The sequence below is a fragment of the Neofelis nebulosa genome, chromosome 5, assembly GCF_028018385.1.
Source record: "Neofelis nebulosa isolate mNeoNeb1 chromosome 5, mNeoNeb1.pri, whole genome shotgun sequence".
NCBI classification, from domain to species: domain Eukaryota; kingdom Metazoa; phylum Chordata; class Mammalia; order Carnivora; family Felidae; genus Neofelis; species Neofelis nebulosa.
In genome coordinates, this window is record NC_080786.1 from 47,119,640 (window position 1) to 47,137,672 (window position 18,033).

Consider the following 18,033-nt stretch of genomic DNA (forward strand, 5'->3'; position numbering starts at 1 on the left):
TTATTCTTAGCATCAACTTAATTATTAGGGCCAACTTAATCACAACAGAGGCTAGAAAAGGAAGCTTCCAGGGTATTTACACAGAACAGTGCACAGAAATTGACCAAACCATTGTGTACTTTGCTTTGCCTTTTATGTTCTTGTTTTTTTTGTTTTTTTTTGGCGGGGGGGCGCGACGAGACAGGTAGATGGGTGAGAGGTAGATGCCTCTAGGTGAATTCAAGTGGAAAATATTAATTCCATAGCTCTTTACTGAGTCCTTGTTATATCTTCTGTGTATTAATTCCTGAAGAAGATTCTATCCAAATACATTCTAATCTTTTTTAGCTTATGGTTCATGTTGAAAATCTGATAGAATTTCCGAAATACAGTGCATATGAGCACTAACCCTGAAATCTGGCAGGCAAATTCAGGGGTTTACAAAATCTCTGCAGCCCACCCATCATAGCCCTGTCAGTATTAAGAGTACCTGGCCTATGCTATATAGATAGGAAGTATTGGAGAAGATGAGACCTCAGCAAGGAATAAATTTTAGCCACCTCTGGGTGAACACTAGGGATCTTTTAAAATTAAACCGTCAGTCCCCAATTTGAGTGAAAGAAGTGATTTGGTTGCTACCTAGATATAGAGTCATTTGATGAGAGATGTAAACAATAGACAAAATTGTTGATGAAAAGCATAATTGAGAGGCAGCTGCTTGAGGGATGCACAATAGCTTTTATTCATAGTATCTTTGCCAGTCTGTACAGTAGGAAGCTTTAATGGTAAGTGAATTAAAGTTTTCATTGTTTAAATTGTTGCACCGCAGAAGAAGCCATTGCTTTGCTATGAAAGCATATACTTCAGGTATGTATTCAGTTGGAAGATCATACAGATTAATGAAAAGACTATAAGATACCTCCATAAGTCATTTCTGTACTCAAGTTCCCTTTATTCTTTAAAATTATAAAGCATAGCTCTTAGATTGGAGTTTCATATTCTTAATGACTTCACTCTAATTTTACATTTTTTACCATATGAAAAATAAGTATCTGCCCATAGCCCTTCATTGATGGAGTGAAACAGGGCATATTTTATACGTATAAAAGACGTTGATACTAAGTTGACATGTAATTTAATCATGGTTTTAGAATTATTTCTCTTCAGAATTAATACTCGTTGTTTGTGCCTGTTTTACAGTTGAGGTCGTTGAGATTCAGAGTTTTTAATTTTTTTTTTTCAACATTTTTTATTTATTTTTGGGACAGAGAGAGACAGAGCATGAACGGGGGAGGGGCAGAGAGAGAGGGAGACACAGAATCGGAAACAGGCTCCAGGCTCCGAGCCATCAGCCCAGAGCCTGACGCGGGGCTCGAACTCACGGACCGCGAGATCGTGACCTGGCTGAAGTCGGACGCTTAACCGACTGCGCCACCCAGGCGCCCCGAGATTCAGAGTTTTTAAATGACGATCCCCAAGCCTTTGCATCTATAGGAATTATTGCCCGTCATTTCAGCAGTTTTGTCACTAGGATTTAATTATTTCATCAAATTCTCTGCTGCCGCCAGACTTGGAACATGCTAAAAAGCATAACTTCTCTCTTACTTATCATTATTCCCCCCAGACCCTGGCACTTACTGGGGTACTCAGTATATGCTTGTTGAGTGGAGGAGTGAGCAGATAACTAACTGAAAGTATGTACGTCAACAAAACAAAGAATGGCACCCTGGGCCAACTGTTGAGAGACCAGACAGCATCAGGGTTGGAGTGAGGATATCAGAGCCCAGCTTTCTTGGTTCACCTACCAGCTCCATCTCCTGCATCAAGGAACTTGACAATGACATTTCCTATTTTATAATGTTTATGTGAGCATTAAATGAGTCCATGCCTGTCCATCTTAATTGTGCTTTACAAAGTTAAATTCAAGTCCCCAAAGATTATGTAATTAGCGCATTAATATTTAAAATTTTTGATTAATACAAGAAATCGGAGTGAGTATAATTTGACATTGACTGAATAAGAGGAAGCAAAATATTTTTAAATGTGGCTTATTACTATGCATTTGATAGTCCTGGAAATTCAAACTAAATTTACATTTTAGCTTTAGCATGAAATATTTAAGTGTGCATTATTCAAGATAGTATGAAGTTTTAAAACATTTAAACTTTATGAGATGATAGAATTAACCTTTTCTTCCAAATTTTATTTTCTTCCATTGTTAGATGAGCATTCAGTCAGAAAAATAATTTATTAGTGATTATCACAGAGGTTGTGGTCCTGCTAGGTGAGCTGTGTTATTAGATATAGGCCAAAATTTAGACTGTTATACTGAAAATGAGTATTCCCCTATTGTTCCATTAAAGACTGTGTATTTCAAAACCAATTTAACATGAAAATTACCCCACTAGGGGTGCCTGGGTAGCTCAGTCAGTTAAGCCTCTGACTCTTGATTTCAGCTCAGGTTGTGATGGCATGGTTTGCGAGATTAAGCCCCGCCTGGGACTCTGTGCTCACAGCCTGGAGCTTGCTTGGGATTCTCTCTCCCTCCCTCTCTGCCCCTCCCCACCCTCTCTCTCAAAATAAACAAACATTAAAAAAGAAAATTATCCACCAAATGTGACTTCTTTTCCAAGAATTCTTTAATCCCTTTCTGGTCGGGTCCAGTATTCACATACACTTCATTAAAGGCACAGAGGGAAGAAACCTCACAAGGCGTCATGTATTTTTGCCGTGTGTTGGCTTGAGCCATTCCAGAGCATGAGGGAGTCACCATGGAGGTTGTCCCTTTAGCCTAACACTTGTCAAAGTGAATTGATTAACAGCAATGATAGGACTAGCCATGATGGTTATGCAGCTCACCAAAGCTCAAAGAGCAGAGCCTGCCTGGGTCTCATTTGTTTTTTCCCCTAAGTATACACAGAACTGCTTTGGGGCCTCAATTTCATATCACGTTGTTTCTCATGGGAAGAAGCAAGAATTCCAGAATGGTATGAAGTGGAAAGGCTCTGCTTCCGTTTGTTATGCACCTTGTAATCTGGTGGGGCAGAACGGCATGGGTTGATCACCATGAGGCAAGCACCTGTTTTCACAGTTTGATGGAACCTTCTTTCTGATTCATTAAAACGTGTGCTAAGAAAGACAACAGTCTCCGAGAATTATGTTTTATTATGCACAGATACAATTTTTATAGTCTCATACTAAAACAGATATTCCAGAATACTTTTTATGTATACATACTCCCTGAAGAATTTATTACTCTGCTCTTCTCTGAGGTCAGTTAGTGCCCTTCTTACTCTTGTGCCACTGCCACATTAAGCTGTTGTGCGTTAAGCCTGTTGCCCCTTTATAAAATATCTTGACTGGTATATCTGCTCCTTAAAAGAAACAGCTGAATCCTAGAATGTGCATCGGGGCAAGAAAATTTTAGTAACCCAAAGGTTTGCCAGACACCTTTAGAAGATGTCCTAGTTTTAGATATTCTACAGATACCTCTCCCCTTTTGTTCTATAATTTTTAAGGATTAGAAGTTCAACTGATCATGGTATCTGGTCTAGGAGAAGTGGAGCCCTCCAGCATGGCTACCTGGAAAAATGAAATTATTATATGGAATAAAATAATGTTACTGTATTTTTCAGAACACGGGATTTATTATAGAAACGATTTTCTTTTTAGTTTTTAAAATTATAAAAATACAGTTATTTTTTTGTTTATCCCAAAGGAGGGGTGTGTGTGTGTGTGTGTGTGTGTGTGTGTGTGTGTTGTGTGTGTGTGCATATAAGTGTTTGTTCTTACAGTTCCCCAAATACATTTTAACACAAACTCCTACATTTCCCCTTTGATATTACTATGCTTATAGTCCCAAATAGAAAAGTCGTGTGGTAGGGAGACAGCCAGGAAAAGAGAAGACCTGGTCTGGCCCCAAATTTACCACGTACTATTGATGTGCTTCTGGCTTTTACTTTCCACATTTTCTAAGCGGAGATAATACAGTCCTGAATTACAAAGTATGCCTTGTCTGTCTGTCTAGGCTGCTGGGAGAATGGGATTGTAGAGAGCCCAGGACAGTGCTTTGCCCACAGAGGCTCTCAGGAGTGGTATCTGGGATTAGTTACATCATTTACTATCCTTACAAGCAACACCGGAAGGGGTCAGCAGACCTGGTTATGGTTAAGACCTTTGCTCCTGGGGAGCCATTTCACATCTCAAAGCTGGTTTCCTTACCTCTGAAATAGAGCACAGCATCTGCTTGGATGACTTCAAATGACTGTTGTGAGGGTTATAGAAAATAATAATGTGTTAGGTAAGCGTAAACAGTGGTAGTTTTCACACGCTCTGTCTGGTGCTAAGTTCCCACCCCTGAGAGGGAGTCTCAGAGGAGGAGGGGAGTCACCCTGCTCGCATGTGGGAGGAATGCTTAAAGACGACTTTTGTTTCAGTAATGTGATAATTAGGGTTCTGGGAGGCTGTGTGGTGCTCTATTTGCAGGGGGCGGGGTGTGGAACAGGAGAAAGGATATGTGGAAAACAGTGTCAGAGAAATTGAATCTCAGTGGTGTCTTTCATTTAACCTTCTCATTCCTGCTTCTTTATGTTACTGTTCCCATAGGATCCTGATTATAGGCTGACGTTTGAACGAGAGTGACATTACTGATCAGGGAAAGCTGAGCTTCATTTAGATAACAAAAAGTGATCAAAGCAATGAGATGCAAAGAGTTAGAAATAAGCTTGGCCCATGGCAGGACATGTAGGGATGGTGGCTGAGGAGCTAAGAGAGCTTCTGTTGGAATTAGAAATATGGAGATGCAGGGAGGGTCCATGAAAACACCTGAGAAGTTAAAAATAAGAAGTTGTCCATGTTCAATTAGCTTTCTTCTTAAAGAGGTGTGTTTGTATGTGTGTAAATTAAGGAAGGAGAATTTTGGTAGGCTGGACTTAAAAAAAAGGATTTGTTAGCTTAGAATATTCAACTTCATCTGCCACATCAGTGAGGATGGCTTCTGACATCCCGTGAAAAGTTAAAATGTGCCTCAAGGAAGAATTATAAAACTCTAAAAAAGATTGTGATTCAAGGAGCTTCAGAGTCCTATACAAGTTTATATTGTGATGAGGGTTGGATGTTGTATGGAAGTGATGAATCACTGAATTCTACTGAAACTAATATACATTAACTAACTAGAATTTAAATAAAAACCTAAAAAGTCGTATACAAGTTTATTCACTACTTATAAATATGTCCTTGTCTCTGATTACCAATATGTTTGATTAAAGATACTTGTCATTTATTCACATTTAAACACGTGTTGATGAAGATTGTAAGCATAATGTTGAAAATTGTATGCCTGATGTAAAGTGGGGGGAGAGACAAATGATTGAGGAGAAAAGTAGGGTGGAAAATTACCTTTTGGGATTTAAGTGACTCATTAGAATAAAGGATAGAAAAGACCTTAAAAGCTATTTGAAAAAAATATGTGTCTCATTCACTTTTAAATATCCATGTTCTGTTAGTTTCCTCCTTAGTAAATAGGTGTCTTTCCTTTGCTCTTAGGGATGAAGAGAATGAACTGAGATATCCAAGTGATGGCATTTTTGTTCTTTCATTTTTCCTTTTATTGACACTGATAGAGCATATTTTACTGTTTTTCCTGACTATGGATTGCCTAAGACTGAACTCGTTTGACTGTCCTTTCCGTCAAAAGAATTGAGCGATCCACACTGGTTAGTCTCCAAATTATAAAAGGTATCATCTGCTTTAAAAAAAATTTTTTTATGTTTATTCATTTTTGAAAGACAGAGAGACAGAGCACAAGCAGGGTTGGGCAGAGAGGGAGACACAGAATCTGAAGCAGGCTCCAGGCTCTGAGCTGTCAACACATAGCCCAACGCGGGGCTCGAACTCACAAACCGTGAGATCATGACCTGAGCCGAAGTCGGACGCTCACCCGAGCAAGCCACTGTGGCGTTCCGGTATCATCTGGCTTTTTAAACGAACACATACATACGGTATAGAAAGAGATCAGTCGCTCAAAAGAGGGAAAACACTTTGAATCTCAAAAATTAACAATTGGAACTTACGAACAAAGCTGGGTCATTCTCCTGGAGATCACAGTCTTCTATCCCAAGAATAACACAGTTTAAATTTGTCTACCCGTTTTGTCATTTGGCTTCAACTACATGGATCAGTGAGAAATGGTTTTTGCTTCCTTCTTGGTTGACATTAGCAGGACCTATATTTTTTGATCTAGACACTTGAGCAGGACAAATGACAATGCAAACTTCAAATCGTCTGATTTACAAGAGGGACCCAAACTGATTGGCTTACTAACAGGTTGCTGAGTATTTTTAGTTAACTATCATTTATCATGTAGTTGGTCTCTGTCTACATGGGATGGATCTAGTGGTATGCTGGTAACTGTTTAACAAGCTGCTCTTGGAGGAGAAAGAAAGAACCATCTTGGTCTGTCATGTTTGCTGATTTTTGCAGTATCATGACTAATTTCAAGCTATCAATATGAGGTCACTGAAAGTGGGGTTGAGACCAGATTCCCATAATCAGCTCATGCTCTAGCTCTAGCCCTCCCTGAAGGGGTCAGCATTTCCAAATCCCTAAATTTCCATTCTAGGGTTTGAGAGAGGCATGGAGTACAAGATAAACAATGCTTCTAGAGACCTCTACCAGATGGTGACTATGAGTGCTCTCTATGAGCAGAGCTCTGAGATCCAAAGAGCAAATTCTTTAGTGATTCATGGCAAATTAAAAAAGCCAGAAGAAGGTTCAGACATTAAGTAAAATACCCTTGTTGTACGGTACCTACCTTTGCATCACTTGCAGTCAGACTGGACTCATGTTGTAAAACTCAAGACAGAGTAGTACCCACAGCATATTCCCAAGAGAGAGTTAGAAAATTATAATCTTATTGCCTCTTGAAAACGTTGGCCTTTTCTCTCTTTGTTCAACTTCTCCCAGGATACCTGCTTGTCAAGTTTTCAGTAGCTTCTTTTGGCTTTGTCATGGCAACCAAGTGTCTTGGCCCAGGGCCCTAATAATTTCCAAATGTTTAATTATCTCTAGTTTCTGATATGCTTCTCCTGTCATTTTTTAAAGTATCTTCACCCTGACACTTCTCGAATAGATCCTTGGCTTGTGCTTATAGTCAGATTAGTATTCTACTACTTCTCCCCTCCTCCAATTGATTTTTCATATTTGTTTGAAGCAAAGACAGCCCCCGTATTATACTGTCACATAATAAAACTCTAAGCCCCACGCCCATATCCCAAACCCTGTTGGTTAAGGTCAGTGGTACCTAAAAATTGTACAACCATTCAGTAATCATCTGTAGTAATATTAACTCACAGTCAGTTTTTTTAATTGATAGAGCACAATGATAAAACACTTCTTCCCTGCTTTTGCCATTTAAAGCATTCACTCATCCCCAAATCTCCTTCCCTTCTCCTTTTCCTTACCCCTCTCCTTCAAGATTCATCTCAGGAATCACCCTTGCTATGACATCTTCCCAAATTGGCCTCCTCTGCTCCCAGACCTGAGTAGGGATTCCTCTCATTCTTCTTCTCAGGGATCCCATACCACTCTGTTGACCCTTCTGTAAGTACCTCTGCATTTATTACAACTGATATGGTATTTTCCTCCCCAAATTTTATTCTGGAAACTTTCAAACACAGCAAAATTGCAACACTGGTATTATAAATATGCATATACCATTCAAGTGGATTTGCCAAGTATATTTATGTGTTAATGTACATTTTTTTTTCCTGAATCCAGAGGGAAATAAGTTGCACGTATCCACTCCTTTTGCTAGTCAGCCCTGACTGAGATGCTTCTGTCCTTGGATTAATTATACTCAATAACTTTTTAAGGATTTATTTCTTGATTTGTTCATTCCCCACATATTTATTAAATAGCCACTATGTAACAGACACTGAGGCTGAACCTTGAAGGCTTCAGGGAGTAGATAGCTTGACTATAGAATATGTATGTAATTGAGGATGGTTAGATCATAAGGAGAGGATAAAATGTTACCACTGTAAAGGGAGAAAATAACCCATATACCCAGACCTATGAAAGTACCATCATTCGTTGATTTATGATTTGGTCATTCAGTCACCAACGTTTAGAATCTGTTCGATACCAGGTACTTCCAGGGGCTCTGAGACTTCACAGTTGAGGCTTCTTAGCTTTAAAGATTCAGTCTCACATACGAGACACAGAAGGTCATCAGAGCACGTTTTGGAATATGTTCATTGATGGAGGTCCCCAGGATACTATGGAAACAGAGGAGAGAGAAGGCAGGGCAGGCCCCCTGAGTAGTTCCAGTGATATTTGGATAGCAAGCCCAAGGATGACGGCGTAAACCAGGCAGACAAAAAGAGATAAAAGCACATTTGAGATGAAGCATTAGTACCTTTCAAGTTAAGCATTGCAAAAGTATGGAATGGCCAAGGAACTGCTAGCAGTTTCGTGTGACTGGAATGGCATTTGTTAGCGGGCAGTTACGAAAAAAAGGGAAGGCACAGGGCTGGAAGCTAAGGCCCACATTGTGAGGGTCTTTGTGAGTTCAACTGAAGAGTTGAATGTTTACCTAAAAGCTATGGGAAACCATTGAATTGTTCAGGTGGGGTAGTGATAGCTACTAGATTTGTGTTTTAGTAAGCCCGGCCTGAAAACAATAGGGAAATGGATAAATATTTGTATTTTTAAGTTGGGGAAGCCAAATATTGCTGTAACAGAAGAATTAACTCAAAGAATAAAAGTGATCTAATGGCAGGGTTGGCTAATTATTATGCATTTGATACATTAACCAAATTACTGATACCTCCACCAATGCCTCTTACCCAAGAACCGACTTTATTTTCGTTCAGACATTTTCTCCTAAGATAACTGACAAGTAAAATTTTTAAATGTAGCTCACAATAAGGAGTTAGTAGTCTCTGCAGCTAATACTGCTCCCAAGAAGAAGTGAGAGAGACAGAGAAGCAGAAGGAGAAAGAGAGGAGGGGTTGCTCTAATTAGACACCTGGCTTTGCAGTGTACTGGATGTGATTTAAAGCATTTTATTTTTTGCTGCAAAACTCTTTCTGTTGAGTAAATGAGTAGGAATTAATCAATGAAAACATGACAGTGGTTTTGGAGATTTTATAATTGATGTAATGTTTTTGTTTATTGGGCCAATTAAGCCTGATTGACTTGCAGATTGCAACAGCTCTAACAAAGCACCCACTGCCCACATTCCAATTCTCTGTTCCCAGTGCAGTGAGATCCACTGGCAGGATTGTGTCAGAGATGGCAATGAGAGGGGTCACTGATGCAGATGTGTAAAGTCTGTGATGTAGATTCAAAAAACTTTCTTAGCCATATTACTTTAAAATATCACCTTGTGTTTGTCTTCCACTCCTACAGATAGCATAGTTCTTACTTTAAGGTTAATGCCACAAAAGCATATGTCAGTTTCTGAAGGGCATGCTATTAAATTGACTTTGATGTGGATTAGGGTTGCTCAGCCTCAGCACTATTGACATTTTGGACCTCATAGTTATTTGTTGTTGGGGGCTGTCCTGTATAGTATAGGACGCTCAGCAGCATCCCTGACCTCTACCCACTAGATGCCAGGAGCACTTTTTTTCTCAGCCTTTAGTTCTTACAACCAAACTTGTCTCCAGATGTTGTCAAATGTCCCCTGGTGAGCAAAATTACCCCTTCCTCAGAACTATGGGTTAGACTTTTACGGGTTAAAATCAAACAAAAATAGTAGTTCAGTTAACCTTTCCATGAGCTAATTGCATGTATTCATTCCTCAAAAAAAAAAATCTATGTATTTATATAGATATAGAAAAGATGTAGATAATGTTTCTGGTACTTTGCTGAATGCTCGGATTTACAAACTATTTTACAGAAGGAACAGGTATGAAATACCTGTGGAATTGTCTAAATATTTGTGAAGTTTTCATATTTTTGGTGGAAAGGAAACTGCATCACAGAAATGTATATCGAATAAAGTAGGTAAAGTTCCATGAAAAATTCCAATTTTTGCATATTAATAGCAGAATTAGGACTAACTTTGTAAGAACATGATAAAAGATAGTCCTTTTCAGCCGTGTTTCTAATAGTGGAACTATGCATTTGATTTAGAATTTCATTTGCATCTAAAAATTTAATGTCTTTTTTACTTCTGATATGTTATTACTAGCATCTGAAGGTAGCATTGAGAGCTACAGATTTAAATAGTAACTGTAACTTATACATACCTTACACACCAAAGAGCCCAATCTTTATTCAAAAATGTTAACAACTCAATTGTTAATTTTATAGATTGAGGCACAAGATACCAGGATAAAGGGTGTTGCAGTAAGGAATTAGTTGGGATATAATAGTATCATTAAGTTAAATAGAAGTGTTAGAACTCTTCCAGCTAAATTCATAGATCAATAAGTTTCAAAGAGGAGTAGGATAACGGTGGTAGATAAAGGAATAAGCCCAATGAAATTAATTTCTGTCTTAGCCCAGTATTAAACTAGCATTTTTTTTTCAATAAGGTTTTACCAAACGTTGACTATACGTCAGACATTGTGGTGACCGGCCATGTGCTTCCACTTACGCGATTTTATTTGTTCTGTAAACAGCCCACTGAGGCAGGTATTGATAGTTCAGCTTTCCAGAACACTAAACGTTACATGCTTAAGTACATGTCATGTAATTGGTTAATTTCAGCACCAGAGATTGGGCCTAAATGTTACCATCCTTTCTTCACTGTATCTATTCACCAAGCCACCTGCAAGGTAGCTGGTAGTTTGTAATGCAGAACACATACGTCAAGTCTTGCCCTTTTGTGGATAATAGTCCTCAGCAGATCACTCTCACACTTCATTCTTTTTCATGCTTTTTTTCTCCCATAATCGAGAATGAGATCCATCATTCACGCAGCTGATAGCCCCAGGGAACATAACCTGTGTTGATACAGTAGCCATGTTCCATCAAAATCGTTCTGTAAAGAAAATATCTGTCAGGTGAATTTTTTGCTCCCACAGTACATTATAAATTCAAGATGCCCCTATTCTTCACACAGAACTTCTGGAATAGAGTTGCTTCTTTCTGTGGTTTGATCAAAGTTATGTAATTGATAGAGACAATAATACCATCCTTGTTTAGTAGTGCCTGCATCTTTTATATTTAAAATGCCTTAAGACAAGAGACATCTGTGTACAATGTAACTATAGTGTGACTTACAATAACTTTGTGTTTTTGTTATCTCAGCAAGAGATCACTTGCCGGGGGACAATGCATTCTTTGTGATTTCTAGTAAAACACTGTTTTTACATGTCCAGCATATGTACAGCATGGCGGAGGTCAGGAAGGATAAATTCATTACATGCCAGCCATCCCTCCAGAAATCCACCTCGCGTCAGAGTTGATGTGGAAGCTGAAACCCGTCTGACATCCCAGATGATGTAGTAATCAGATAAGTCCCCTGAACTGTAAAACGGAAGCTTTAACTGCAGTATATATTTATGGCCTAAATTGACCACTTAGCGACCAGATTTAATTTGAAAGTAAAAATCTAAATATCTTAAACATTTTATTTGGAACATATTTATAACTTCAGACTCTTTTCCAAACCCGATCCTGCCAACATGATTTAGCTTCTCATAAAATATTTTAAAGTATTCAGGTTTTGACGGAAACCTCCAACCTGGAAAAAAAAAAAAAAAGAAGTCAGGCCTCGTGAGAGATTGCAGACGAGTAGACAGTAGACCTGTTATTACAAAGGTGCAATGAATCCAATTTGTTATTTTTTGACTTGTCCTGCCTTTGGCTAGGCGTAACCACTTTTGAGGTTTAAAGAAAGGTCCAGGATAGGACCTTGGTTACAAATGTACTAGAAGCTCCTCGGGAGTGGACTGCTTTGCCTGAATGCTGCAGTGTTTTCTGTCACACTGAGGTTAGCCTTTTATAACTGGTGATTCTTTTGGGAAGTTCTTCAGAGGATAGCAGTCACTTACCGTATGCACCGCCACACATAGGATGGTGGCAGGTGGCTTAGGTAGCAAGCACTTAAGTATGTTCGAAATTTGGAATACCTGGGTGTCATATCACCAGTGATCTTAAAACCTATCAAATATGTGTTGAAATAAATTTTCTAAAGAGTAATCCCAAAAGTGTGTTGTTTAGCAGGGTGTAAGTTTTGAAATGGAAATGTATATGTAGCCTAAATAATTTTCTGTTACTTTTTATAGTTCTGAAGTCTCTTTTGTTACTTGATTAGCTAAGCGAAAGTAGCACATGACTTAACTCTTCAGGTCCCAGCAAACAAAGAGATAAAATGGTTGAATGTTCGCGGTTCCCACCTTGCTTCACTACGAGGCAAGATAGCTCGCACATTAATATTGTCATCTTTTGTTCTCTGTGTGAAGTCGTAAAGCCTTTTTCAAATTTTGAGATCTCAAATCGGATGGATGTAACTGAACCTTTCAGCTCAGTTTATCTTCCCTAATATGGAGATTGCCAAAAAGATGTATTAGAGTTTATGTTGGCGATGTTAGGTAATTTTTTTCTTTTAAATACAGCTTCTGAAAATAAAATTAAGAAGCTTTTGCTTAATTTTACTTTGTCTTAATAGCAGTTTCTTAACAATTGATATAGCCTTGAGTTTGGTGTAACAGGGCAACAGGACTAAATTATTTTAATTATGCAATTCTGTTAAACACCTTTTACAAGGCTGAAAGTCTATGTGTTTTATTTTTCCCCCTGAAAGTTCCAAGATAGTTTCAAGGGACTTTCTCTCTTCAGAGATATTCTGTCAGCTTAAGAGATACCTCTCTTATATATACACATACACATATAAATCTTTGTGTATGTGTGTATATATATAGTAGTGGGTAGGGAGAGGGAAGATAAATTTTTAGACTCGGAGATATAAAGGAATCTTTCAAAAGCTCAAACAAGGCAGCCTGTGTCAAGACCGACATGTCGAGGAATGCTAAGTTTGCTATAACCTAGGAGGACAGCAAGAATGACCTTCCATGAGCCTTCATTCTTGATCTACAAAATTAGGTGGTTGGCCAAACACTGTTTCTAAACTCTCTTCCATCTCAGGTGCCTGGGTGGCTCAGAAGGTTAAGCGTTGGTTCTTGGTTTCAGCTCAGGTCATGATTTCACAGTTTGTGAGTTCGAGCCCAGCATCGGGGTTCTGCACTGACAGTTGTGGAGCCTGCTTGGGATTCTCCCTCTCTCTGCCCTCCCCTGCTCATGCTCGCTCTCTCTCTCTCAAAATAAATAAATACAAACTTTTAAAACACTTTAAAAAACAAATTCTCTTTCAACTCTTAAGATTCCATAATTTATTAACTGCCAAATTAAAATTGGGGAGGGTGGGGGGAAGAAACCAGTAGTCTCAGTGATCACAGTAGAGCTAAAAGGCTGTTAACTGGGTCTGTAATCCTAGCCGGAGGGTTTGTTGTTGTTTGAATATTGAGTAACAACTTTCCAAACTTGAATTTCATTACCATCAGAAGTGTCTTATTCTGGTCTGAAAGACCAATATACCTCTGATTTCAAGATGTAATTTTCAGGGAAAGTACAAATCTTTATCACATGTAATTTTTACCAGTTGATTTTTATAGCACTTAATTTTATTCCATATCAATCCATTTTTCTTTTTATTTTGCTGTGTGAGTCATCTCGCTGAACTTTACAGAGTATAATGTAATATCCTCAGCACCTAATAAGCTGGCAGATACATTTCCATTTGAATGTAGATGCTATGGAAAATGTAACTGAATTAGGCTATAATGCCTCACTTACTTTTAAGTGGTCCATGTTGGAAGATTAATGAAAGAATTGTAACAGTTTATTGTTATATTTTAGACATGCGGCAGTCTGATGCTTTGGGAGGGTAGACTGTGACAAGTTGCAGGGCTGAAATTTAAATATGTAGGCATAATGAAAAGACAAACATGGGAGCCAACTAGGAAAGTGAGGAAGCAATTGAATGTCATTGTCATTCTTTGTTGTTTTACTATTCATTATGAAAATGAGGGACATCAAAATAATTGCTTACTAATGTCAGTTTAGATGGTGAATTAACACACATCTTCTTAAGGTACCATCTCATTTGCCCTTAATTAACAGTCAAGAAATACTTCGCAGAATATTAGACATTAAGAGTTGGATGTAGCAAAGATAGCCTGAGTAATAGTGTCCCTAATTTTATAATGAAATTGAGAATGTATTGTGTATTTATTTAAATTAATTAAAGCCTTTATTCTCAGGGAAAAAAACATTAGACATAATTTATATTTGACTCTCAATTGGTTTGGTTAATTTAGGGAAAGTAGTGACTTAATGCGAAACTCCATGTTTATAGGTTCCTAAGTTTTTTAAATGAGGATTTTCAAACAAGTGGAGTGAATGCCATAATGTACCACGATCCAGTGTTGACAGTTTTTGGTATTTGTTAATCTAGTTGCTTCTATCATCCCACTTTTTGGGGTGTGGGGCACTATAGGCTCAAGTATTTTAAAGCAAATCCTAAATGGCATATCTCGTGTAAATTATTTAATATGTCTCTTCTACATATAAAGAATTTTTTTTAAAAAATAAGGATCTCCTTTATCTTTTCTTCTTTAGAAACATTTAAGTTGAAAGATAACTATGGGGGCGCCTGGGTGGCTCAGTCGGTTGAGCGTCCGACTTCGGCTCAGGTCATGATCTCAATCTCATGGTCCGTGAGTTCCAGCCCCGCGTCGGGCTCTGTGCTGACAGTTCACAGCCTGGACCCTGTTTCAGATTCTGTGTCTCCCTCTCTCTCTGCCCCTCCCCCGTTCATGCTCTATCTCTCTCTGTCTCAAAAATAAATAAACGTTAAAAAAATTAAAAGAAAAAAAGAAAGATAACTACGAATTAGGAGAAAAGAGTAGCCCGACTATAGAAGGAGCACTTATAAAAGTCACCTCTTATTATAAGCCACGTTCTTTCCTTTATTGTTTGAAAATTCTCCGATTTTTAAAAGCCCGACCGAAGACATGGTTAGTTTTGTTGTTAGCTTTTGTTTGTTTGTTTGTTTGTTTGTTTGTTTTTGTTTTTGCAAGCAGAGGGGGTTGAATATCCATCTTCATTTTTTGCATAGCAGGCACATGCAATGACGCGATGAAATGAGATGCTCGGGGCATCTTCGCTGGGAAAACATCTGTACTGCTTTCTGTAATCGGTGTCAGCCACCAGTGTCTCCCAGCAGCACTGCCAGTGGTCACTTCCCAGCTCTATTATAAATCGTTAAGTAGCCCCACTACAGTAGCTGAAACCCATAGAGCTGACAGATCGGCCCTGGCATTTCCCTGACATGCCGTGACCATTCAAGCAAGGGTGTCAACTGGGCGTCGAAGGAAGCCAACTGAAAATGGGCAGGATGTGATTGCCAGGAAAGTGAAATTGATGTATTACTTGTGGAATAATCTAAATAAAATTTGCCAAGCAAGAATGAAGTGTTCAGTGTATATCTGAACATGGAAAGATAGTTGAAAAAACAGAGGAGGACTTTAGGGATGCTGGAATTGTTAACAAGGCAGATTGCCACCCTGTCCTCTCCTGCCTCCAGCCCACAGATCCTCTGCACTCTCATAGGTCAGAAAAGGACTTGTCATTATTTTTCCCATGGACAAGGAAAAACTGACTTCATCGTGTGTTGCTTCTTGAAATACGTCTGTTATTCTTATATCTTATATGGCAAAGAAGATATCTTTGAAACATGTACATTACAAAGAGTTAAGACTATTAGCTCCTTTTGAGAATAGTTATATATTGCAGTGAATAAAGATGGGTTTGCCCAAGAGGACTTTTTTTTTTTTTTCCTCCTGCAAATAAAGCCTCGGTGCTAAAAGGCTCCTCTTGGCAAACTGTTTATAGCTCTTTTCACAATGAAGTGTAGAGAATTGAAGATTAATTCCATTGAAATCATAAATGCATTGCAGTCTGTAGATTATCAGTTAGTCAAGATAAACACCACTGATTACTGTTGAATTATGCATACAAATATTTACAACATTTTGGGTAATGAATTCATAAAAATAAATAATAATTATAATAATAGAGACCTTGTACTTAAGTTCCCATATATTTCTCAAATCCTTAGAGGAATTTCCAACTAGTTAATGCTATTATATAATTTAACAAGGGTTAAGAAGTATTTTGAAATGCAATGTTAGCCACATTTACTTCGCTTTAGATAAAAATCCAAGTTTAGATATTAACCCTTTGTTTCCTGGAGAAATTTCTCCATATTTTTATATTCTTGCTATAGGACACATCAATATATTCATAAATTAATAGTAAAATTTTTTTAAGTTTATTGTTTTTGAGAGAGAGAGAGAGAGAGGGAGAGAGGGAGGGGCAGAGAGAGAGGGAGACACTTTCGAAGCAGGCTCCAGGCTCCGCGCTGTCAGCACAAAGCCCAATGCGAAGCTCGAACTCACAACCGCGAGATCATGACCTGAGCTGAAGTCAGACACTTTACCGACTGAACCATCCAGGAGGCCCCATAAATTAATAGTTTTAAGTATAATTTGGAATTACAGTTTACAAAAGAAGGGTTTTTTTATATTTATTTCAGCAACACTGTTTAAATTCATGACTGAAAATGTAAAAGTAAAAATGTAGGCCCTTTTTTAAGACTGTATACAGATATTTGACTCAAATGTTCTCACATATTGTCTTGAAAGGATATTGTCTTGAAAGGATATTGTCTTGAAAGGATATAAACTGAACTGTACCTAAACTGTTTACATCAACTGTTTCAATCTTTTGTTTAATGCCCCGATACAGCTCTTTCTAGTTGGGATCTCTTAAATTAGAGATTCTTTGAGAGTGTCATTTGTTATTTGTGGTTTATACCTGAAATATGAAGCTGTTTTAGGAGCAGAAAGAAATGTTTATGGTGGGTACGACTTGCTGACTAATAGTTGTTGGAAACTTTCCATTTGTCAAATTGTTATGCAGATGATCGTATATTAGATCTAGCTGAGAGGAGTGTCAAAGCCCAAGGAATCTAAAGTAACATTTTATTGGGAAACGGTGTGTTTTTACGAACAAGAGTTTTTTGTGAAAAAGGCAGAAGCATTACACCTTTTGTCCCAGCTCCATCTCTTAGCAGAGGATCTGAGGGGTACGGTCTGAGGGGTACAGTCTGAGGGGTGTAGTGTGAGGGGTGCGGTCTGAGGGGTACAGTATGAGGGGTGCGGACTGAGGGGTATGGTCTGAGGGGTACGGTCTGAGGAGTATGATCTGAGGGGTACGGTCTGAGGGGTGTAGTGTGAGGGGTGTGGTCTGAGGGGTACGGTCTGAGGAGTATGATCTGAGGGGTACGGTCTGAGGGGTACGATCTGAGGATATGGCACTCTCTGCCTCCCAGGGAAACTGCTGCTCCACCTCAGGGTCTGCGTTCGGTTCCCCATCTTCTCCCGGTTGTGTTTCTCTTTTCCTCACTACCTCTTTTTTTCCTGGTCTTCCCTTTTCCTCTCTTTGCCTAGACTCAGAATGTGATACGAAGTAGAGGTTGTGGTTGGTGTTTCACATGCTGACTTCCTGTTGCTTTAATACAAACCCCCAAAATCATGGCAGTGAGGAAAACAGCGCTCACAGTGAGGCTGTTCCAAGTAGTTGGAAGATATTCATTGTAAGAAGCCATTAATAATGGTGATAGTCATTCCTGTCTTCAGAAGTGTCTTCCTTTTTGATAATATGACATTTACTATTTTTAATAGAATTATGCTGGTATGAGGCTCTGTTAGATTGGCCGAGTCTTTGTATGTGGATTCTTTCAGTCTGGTTGGTTTGTACCTACTTGCTGTTCCTCTGCTAGACCATCACCTGTGCATAGTGTAGAAGAGACACTGTAGCTAGGAATGGTAGAGTGGTTATAGAGCCCAAGTTGAGAAGTTCAAACCCTGACTCCTCCCCTTGTCAGCCATATGACTGCGTTTCAGTTTCATCAGCCTGTGTTTGAGGGTGATAACAGTACCTACCAAGTAGGATTGTAAAGGCTTAAATGAGTGA

At 38.6% G+C, this 18,033-nt stretch overlaps 1 protein-coding gene and 1 long non-coding RNA gene across 20 annotated transcripts in view; both read left to right on the forward strand.

Annotated features, from left to right (window-relative positions):
* MBNL1 (muscleblind like splicing regulator 1) overlaps nucleotides 1-18,033 on the forward strand; it is a 207,576-nt gene that overhangs the window by 108,709 nt on the left and 80,834 nt on the right. The gene's annotated exons all lie outside the window — the stretch shown is intronic.
* Nucleotides 1,432-13,251, forward strand: LOC131512042 (uncharacterized). The gene is made up of 2 exons (XR_009261887.1): nucleotides 1,432-5,715; nucleotides 7,454-13,251. It is a non-coding gene; the product is annotated as an uncharacterized LOC131512042 (long non-coding RNA).